Below are 6,631 nucleotides of genomic sequence, written 5' to 3' on the forward strand. Positions count from 1 at the left end.
CATTATTTGGGCCTAGAGGAAGGCATTGGGAAGTAATAAGTAGATGATGGGTTGCTAGAGTGACAGAAGTTTAAACCCTAGTTTATGCGTTGCCTCGTAAGGGGCTGATTTGGATCCATATGTTTCATGCTATGGTTAGGTTTACCTTAATACTTATGTTGTAGTTGCGGATGCTTGCAATAGAGGTTAATCATAAGTGGGATGCTTGTTCAAGTAAGAACAGCACCCAAGCACCGGTCCACCCACATATCAAATTATCAAAGTACCGAACACGAATCATATGAACGTGATGAAAACTAGCTTGACGATATTCCCATGTGTCCTCGGGAGCACTTTTCCTTATATAAGAGTTTGTCCAGGCTTGTCCTTTGCTACAAAAAGGATTGGGCCACCTTGCTGCATTTTATTTACTTTTATTACTTGTTGCTCGTTACAAATTATCTTATCACAAAACTATCTATTACTACTTATTTCAGTACTTGCAGAGAATACCTTGCTGAAAACCGCTTATCATTTCCTTCTGCTCCTCGTTGGGTTCGACACTCTTACTTATCGAAAGGACTACGATAGATCCCCTATACTTGTGGGTCATCACCAGCTATGTAGAAGGAACCTCGATTCATCTATCCTGGGAGGGGCCCACCGCCCTGCAAGTTTGGCGCAGCACAGCTGCAAGGCCCTGGATCAGACATGTTGGAGTCCGGGAAATTCCACAATGGAAAAAATCCAAATGATTGTCAATGCCTCAGCTCCGAGTGCCGGGAAGGGAATGAGAACTGTTGAACCAACGTTGTCTAATGTGTATGTATAGGACTAGGATCTTCTATTTATACTGTTGTATCTCCTCTCTCCCTCCTGTATATTTGTACATCTTGGGAGACAAGAAGAGTCCGGTCCACCCTGTACATATATATGTGCATCATGCACATGATCTATGAATTATTGATGCATGGAATCCTTTCTTTCCAACTAACATGGTATTAGTTTAGCATGCGAATCCCCTTCCTTGCTTTCGCCTCTCCCTGCCGCCACCAATCTCTCTTGCCGTCGCCGTTGTAGCCCGTCGCCGCCCTCCCTCTCTCCCGTAGCCGCCACACCCATCCCTTATCGCCGCCATATCCCACCCATCTCCCGTAGCCGCCGCCATCAACCCTATCCGCCGCTACCCAAATCCCTAACCCACATCGCTGCACCATGTACTCCACCAACTCCAACCCCTTCGCTGGACCCGAGCCCTCCGTCGCCGACGTCAGCGATCTCGACATCCATACACACATCCCCATCAAACTTGATCAATCTAACTCCTCGTACTAAACGTGGAAGACCAACTTCAACCTTGTCTTCCATGAGTACCAACTTCAACCTCGTCATGGCGGGCGACCCGGAGTGGCCCGCTATTGAGGCCACCCTGATCCGCTGGTTCTACCTCACAGTCTCAGCAGACATATTCCACACGGCCGTCTCCGAGGATGATGATGCTTGCGCCGTGTGGACCAAGATCAACGCGCTCTTCACCGTCAGTAAGCTCCAATGTCTCTTTTTTTGCAGCAAGAATTTTTTGGGTGGCATATGACTCCTCCATTGATGACTATTGCATGCGCCTCAAGAGGCTTGCTGATGAGCTTCGTGACATCGGTGCCAAGGTGTCTGATGAGCTTATGCTTAGCACCCTCACTGCCAGCCTCAACGAGGACTTCGGCAACTCGGCCCCCAACCTCACCTTGTTGCCGAACCCTACCTTCCACACTGTTTTCATGTACTTGTGCCTGGAGGGAGGACGGATGAAGAAAGTTAAGGCTCGGGTGCATCACACCGTCCTCGCCACCGGGACTTCTCGCGGGACGCCCTCGCCAGCTCCACCCCAGCCGCAGCATCTTGCCCCGTCGGGGTTCTTCCCCCGGCCTCCCCTGTCTCTCGCGTCACAACAGCAGCAGGGCGGCGGTCGCCGCAATAGGCGCCGTGGGGTGGCCGCTCCGCACAGCAGCAGCAGCAGCCAGGGTGAAGGGCGCCACGCCAACCCCAGCCCTCCACGCCAACTCGTGGACTGGCGTAGTTCATGCCTACCACATGCCGGTCCCGCGAGCCCCATTCTGTGTCTCCTTGGACCACGGCCCGCCGGCGTATCTGGCGGCGCCCTACCAGGCGGGAGGGGGGCTACCCGGCGCTCCCAGCCCCACCGACGACCTGTGGCTACCCGCCACTGTTCGCGCTGGCTCCGCCCCATGGGGCCTACGCCCTCCTACCTGCACCGTGGGATACGGCCCTCCTCGCCGCACTGCACTCGGCGCCGTCACCCAACAACTACGTCAGCGGAGGTGATTGGTAGATGGACACGGGGGCTACTGCCCACATGACAGTTCATCCCGGTAACCTAACCTCATCCTCTCCGGTTAACACCACCCATATCACCCTCAATGACGGTTCTTCCTTGCATATTACTCATGTCGGTCATAGTTTCTAAATTATCGATGTATGCAATTCTTTCTTTCCAACTAACTGGAACAATGATTTCTCTAATCACTTGACATATCTGGCTGGAGCGTAATGCATGTGTTTTGTGAGCAAAGCAGGAGGACGCGAGTCACATCGTGGATGCGTGTCGGCGGGACCGGGAGCAATGGAGGCTGGCAGGCGCAAAATGCATTGAGCACCCATTCGGGGATGCAACGTGAGAAGTTTCATTTTTTTTAATCGGTAGCCGTAGCCCTGGCCAAACCGGCTACAGGTAATCAATGGAAACCAGCGCGCTGGATATTTCTTCAACAACAAAAAAAACTTCCCTCTTTCCTGTTCCCATTGTCATTTCCCATTTTACCCCTCTCCATGTTATATTGCCATGTTATATTTCCATCTTCCCTCTACCGTCCCCGTCCCCCGTCTTCTTCTCCATATCTGAAACACAGCGCGCCAGTCCATACCCCCTCGTCCTCCCTCCCTCCCTCCCTCCTTCCCATCCAGTCTACCCTCTGCGCGCGGCAATGAAGGCACTCATTAAAGCGCTTCTGATAGGAGGGGGCACTGTGGTCGGCCTAGGCGTGGCGGGTGGCTTTTTTCTCGCCGTTCGGTGGGTGGTGCGGCGGTATTGCGGCGGCGGCGGCGGCGAGCGCCGCATCGTCGTCGTCGTCGGGGACGGCGACGGCGACGTCGATCTCGTTCCAGTTGTGCGGGTGGACGGCGGAGCGGAGGAGGGTTTCGACCTCGAGGGCGGCGGCGGGGAGCGCGACGGTGACATCGTCGGCGGCGGGGAGCGCGGCGCGGCGCAGGATGCAGCAGCCGTAGCGGCCGAGCTGGATCTGCTGGAGGGAGGCCTGCTGGACGACGTCCGCAAGATCAGGTACATCGACTACCTCCACGCGCAAGCCGGCGGGGCAGTGAGGAGGAGCTACTCCGAGCCGATTTACAACACCATCTAGCCACGGTGATTCTTTCAGGATTTCAGACTTGATCGTACTATTAATTTGCGCTTTTCAGTTATGTGCTATGTGCTGCCTCGAGTAGCTTCCTGAACTTGAAATCTTGAACTCACTTTGAGTCCGTCGGCATGTAACGAGTACTCTGCTACGTGCTTCTCTACTTGCTACTAGTTGCTAGTACGTGCGACTCCTGTACAACCAGGTTAAAACATGTTCATTCATGTGGGACCCTCTACGAGCAGCGCTTTATTTAATTGCCCAGCTACTGTTCAGCCAGTATCATAGCATGGGGGTATTCTGCTGCAACACCTATGATCTACTAAAGCGCGTCCGTTCCTTTTTTAAGGAGAAAGGGAACAACTCTGCTGATTAATAATAAGAGAGTAAACCAAATACAGAATTGCGCGGTTTATGTGAAAAACTAGGTTGAAAACATTGGCGGCAACTCCAAAGAGGAGGGCGCCACAACGCCATCATCGCCGGTATCCTTCAAACCCCATGGAACCAAGGCTTTCGCACTGAGCCCTAAACCCCTCCACCTAACTGAGCCCCAAAGAAGGAACCCAGCCACTGCCGACAAAGAGAAAACCGAGACCGCGCTATATCGGTAGTAAAAACCATGACCACCGGATCCGAAAGCCCTCCGACGGAGCCCCACACTACTACCATGGAGGTGAGTCGACGCCGATGAACAGAACAGCGGGGTCGAGCCTTAGACCCGCCACGAAAACCACATATCACACAAGAAGCGAAACCCGGCCACAACCCAACCGTACTAGATTAGGCCCAAGACCTCCACTATGCGCAGGTGCAACGGCACTTGTTGCGTTCCTCCACGCCAATCCGCCAGCCTAAGCACCGACCCCAACGGCCATCCCCGTGACCGGAGGAGGGAGATTGGGACCGCCCCAATCTGGACCTTCGGGCCCGCTCCCGGGAAGCCACCGAGCCGCCCACACCTCCCAGGCCGCCCGCCTAACCACATCCGTTGACGCAGAGGCGTGACGTCGTGCCATCCATAGCCATCTGCTCACCGCACGCCGACATGAGCCCCCATACTCGTGGATGACACCGTCGCGGGAGAAAAGAACCGACCCCGTGGTCACCTGCTCCACGCGAGCTTCGCTTGCGAAAGGCACCGGCGTCAGCGAGGGAAGGAGGAGGGTAGCGGTCGCCGGGTGCTCGGTGGTTGGGGTCACCGCACTCTCGCACTGTGGAGGGAGCAACGTGGTGGCAGGCGTGAAAGATTTTAGGGCCTTTTTCTCTATGGACATGTTGGTTGCTCATCTAAACATTTACTAGTTCATTTACTATTTAATTAGGGCCGCACAATGCGTCCGCCGACTGATCTTTTTGTAAAGATCAGCCGGGTCATGGACCGTTTGATGGGCATAATCGAGTGGCCAACATTGCGGCTCCCTTTGCAACATGGAGCTTTATCCATGTGAAATATTATTGCTACCAGGACAGGGCTGCAACAGTGACAGCCACGGGAACACGAGCCGAGAATGAACTAGCTTCGCGTGTAGGTAGTTGCGTTGAATGCGTAGGGGTCTCAGCAGAATCGATTAACTATAAGTGGATAGGGTTAGCCTTTAGGGTGGGTAGTCTTCTTCTAACCAAGAACACAGGCAGCTGCATAGCCTATGCTCTATCATATGTTATCGCGTACGCATCTTAGGCCCTGTTTGGTTCATAAGTCTTAGAACTTTTTTTAGTCCCAACTTATAAGTTTCAAGTCACTAAAAAGTCCCTATTTGTTTGATTCCTGGGACTTATAAGTCTTTATAAGACCATATTACAACTATAAGTCCCTATAGGTCCTTCCTTGAGAGTTTTATTTTATAAGTCCCAAATGGCCACTTTAAGTCCATACAAGAGTAAATGATTGTTTGGTTTAGATGAGACTTATAGAGACTTATTTAAGTTCCTAAACCAATAAATTCTTGAAAACAAACACCCTCTTAGCACAACTGATCGCTACGTGGGGTTTGGAACCAGACTTTATCATGTGTGGTCTTCTACTCAAAAGCACCGGCGAGAAGTCAGCTGATCGGGCCCGAACCGATGGAGGATGTCAGCTTGATGAGCACCTAGCAGGTTGGCAAGACACGTCATGTCATCTGCACATGTTCTGCGATCGGCTGGAGCTGTACCTTGAAATCGACGAGGTTAACCTAAAGGTACACCAATCGGCAGCCTATCCGGCCAACAGAAAAGTACGCACACTTGTTCAGTTACAGTCCTTTGCTCTCCCGTCAAAAAAAAAAAACAATCCTTTACTCTTGTATATAGCAATAATCCTCAACTTCAAATAAAACATAATTCATATCTTAAAAACATTCAAATTAAAACATGCATAGCAATAATCGTCATAACATAAAGTTTTATCACCGCGTTTTCGAATTTGAACGTGCGAAGTTCACTCAAGAAACATCACTTTAAACACAATGTTTGCTTCAAAATCACCACAAACATAGTATGTATATGTTTAGGATCGAGCCAATCTTTGGCATGCACCACCACCCTCTTGGCCACCACCACTCAAACAAGGTCATCCGCAAAGAAATCAAAGTTGCCACCCCCTCGGCCACCATCACCCTCACCACCACCCTCTCGGCCACCATCACCATCACCATCACCATCACCACCACCACCATCATCATCACCATGAGCACCATCACCACCCCCTCGGCCACCATCACCACCACCCCCTCGGGACACGAGTTTTTTTAACATTGTTGGCATTTCATAGAGCACTTGGCGGCCACATTTTTTGTTGCCGTTCGCGGCCGCCGCTCGCGCCGGAGCAGTTGCCGCATGAGGCGTAGGCCTTGCACAAGCCGGCGCCACAGTATTCTTCGTCTTCCTCTTGGCGGCCGCCTCGGTGAGCGCCGACGCCGCCACCATCGGCTTTCGAGACCATTTACCCCCGGTAGGTGCGGCGGGAACGCGAACTGTCGTTGCCGGAGACTTAGTGGCCACGCTGGACACCGTTGGTGCGGTTGGAGCCGGCGCTTGGACGCGATGATTCTTTGTCATCCCCAAGCTTTTTTCGCCATTGGCGGCGGCGCGTGGGTGGATTCCGGCCGCTATTCGCCGGCACCGGCGGCCGGCGGGGTGAGTGGGGGTGTTGGCTATCCATTCCGGCCGGCTCGAAGGTCATAGGTGACCGCAACGGAGGCGAGAGGCAGTGCGGCGCGGGAGGAAGAGGCTTG

Source organism: Triticum aestivum, chromosome 1A (genome assembly GCF_018294505.1).
Source record: "Triticum aestivum cultivar Chinese Spring chromosome 1A, IWGSC CS RefSeq v2.1, whole genome shotgun sequence".
Lineage (NCBI taxonomy): Eukaryota > Viridiplantae > Streptophyta > Magnoliopsida > Poales > Poaceae > Triticum > Triticum aestivum.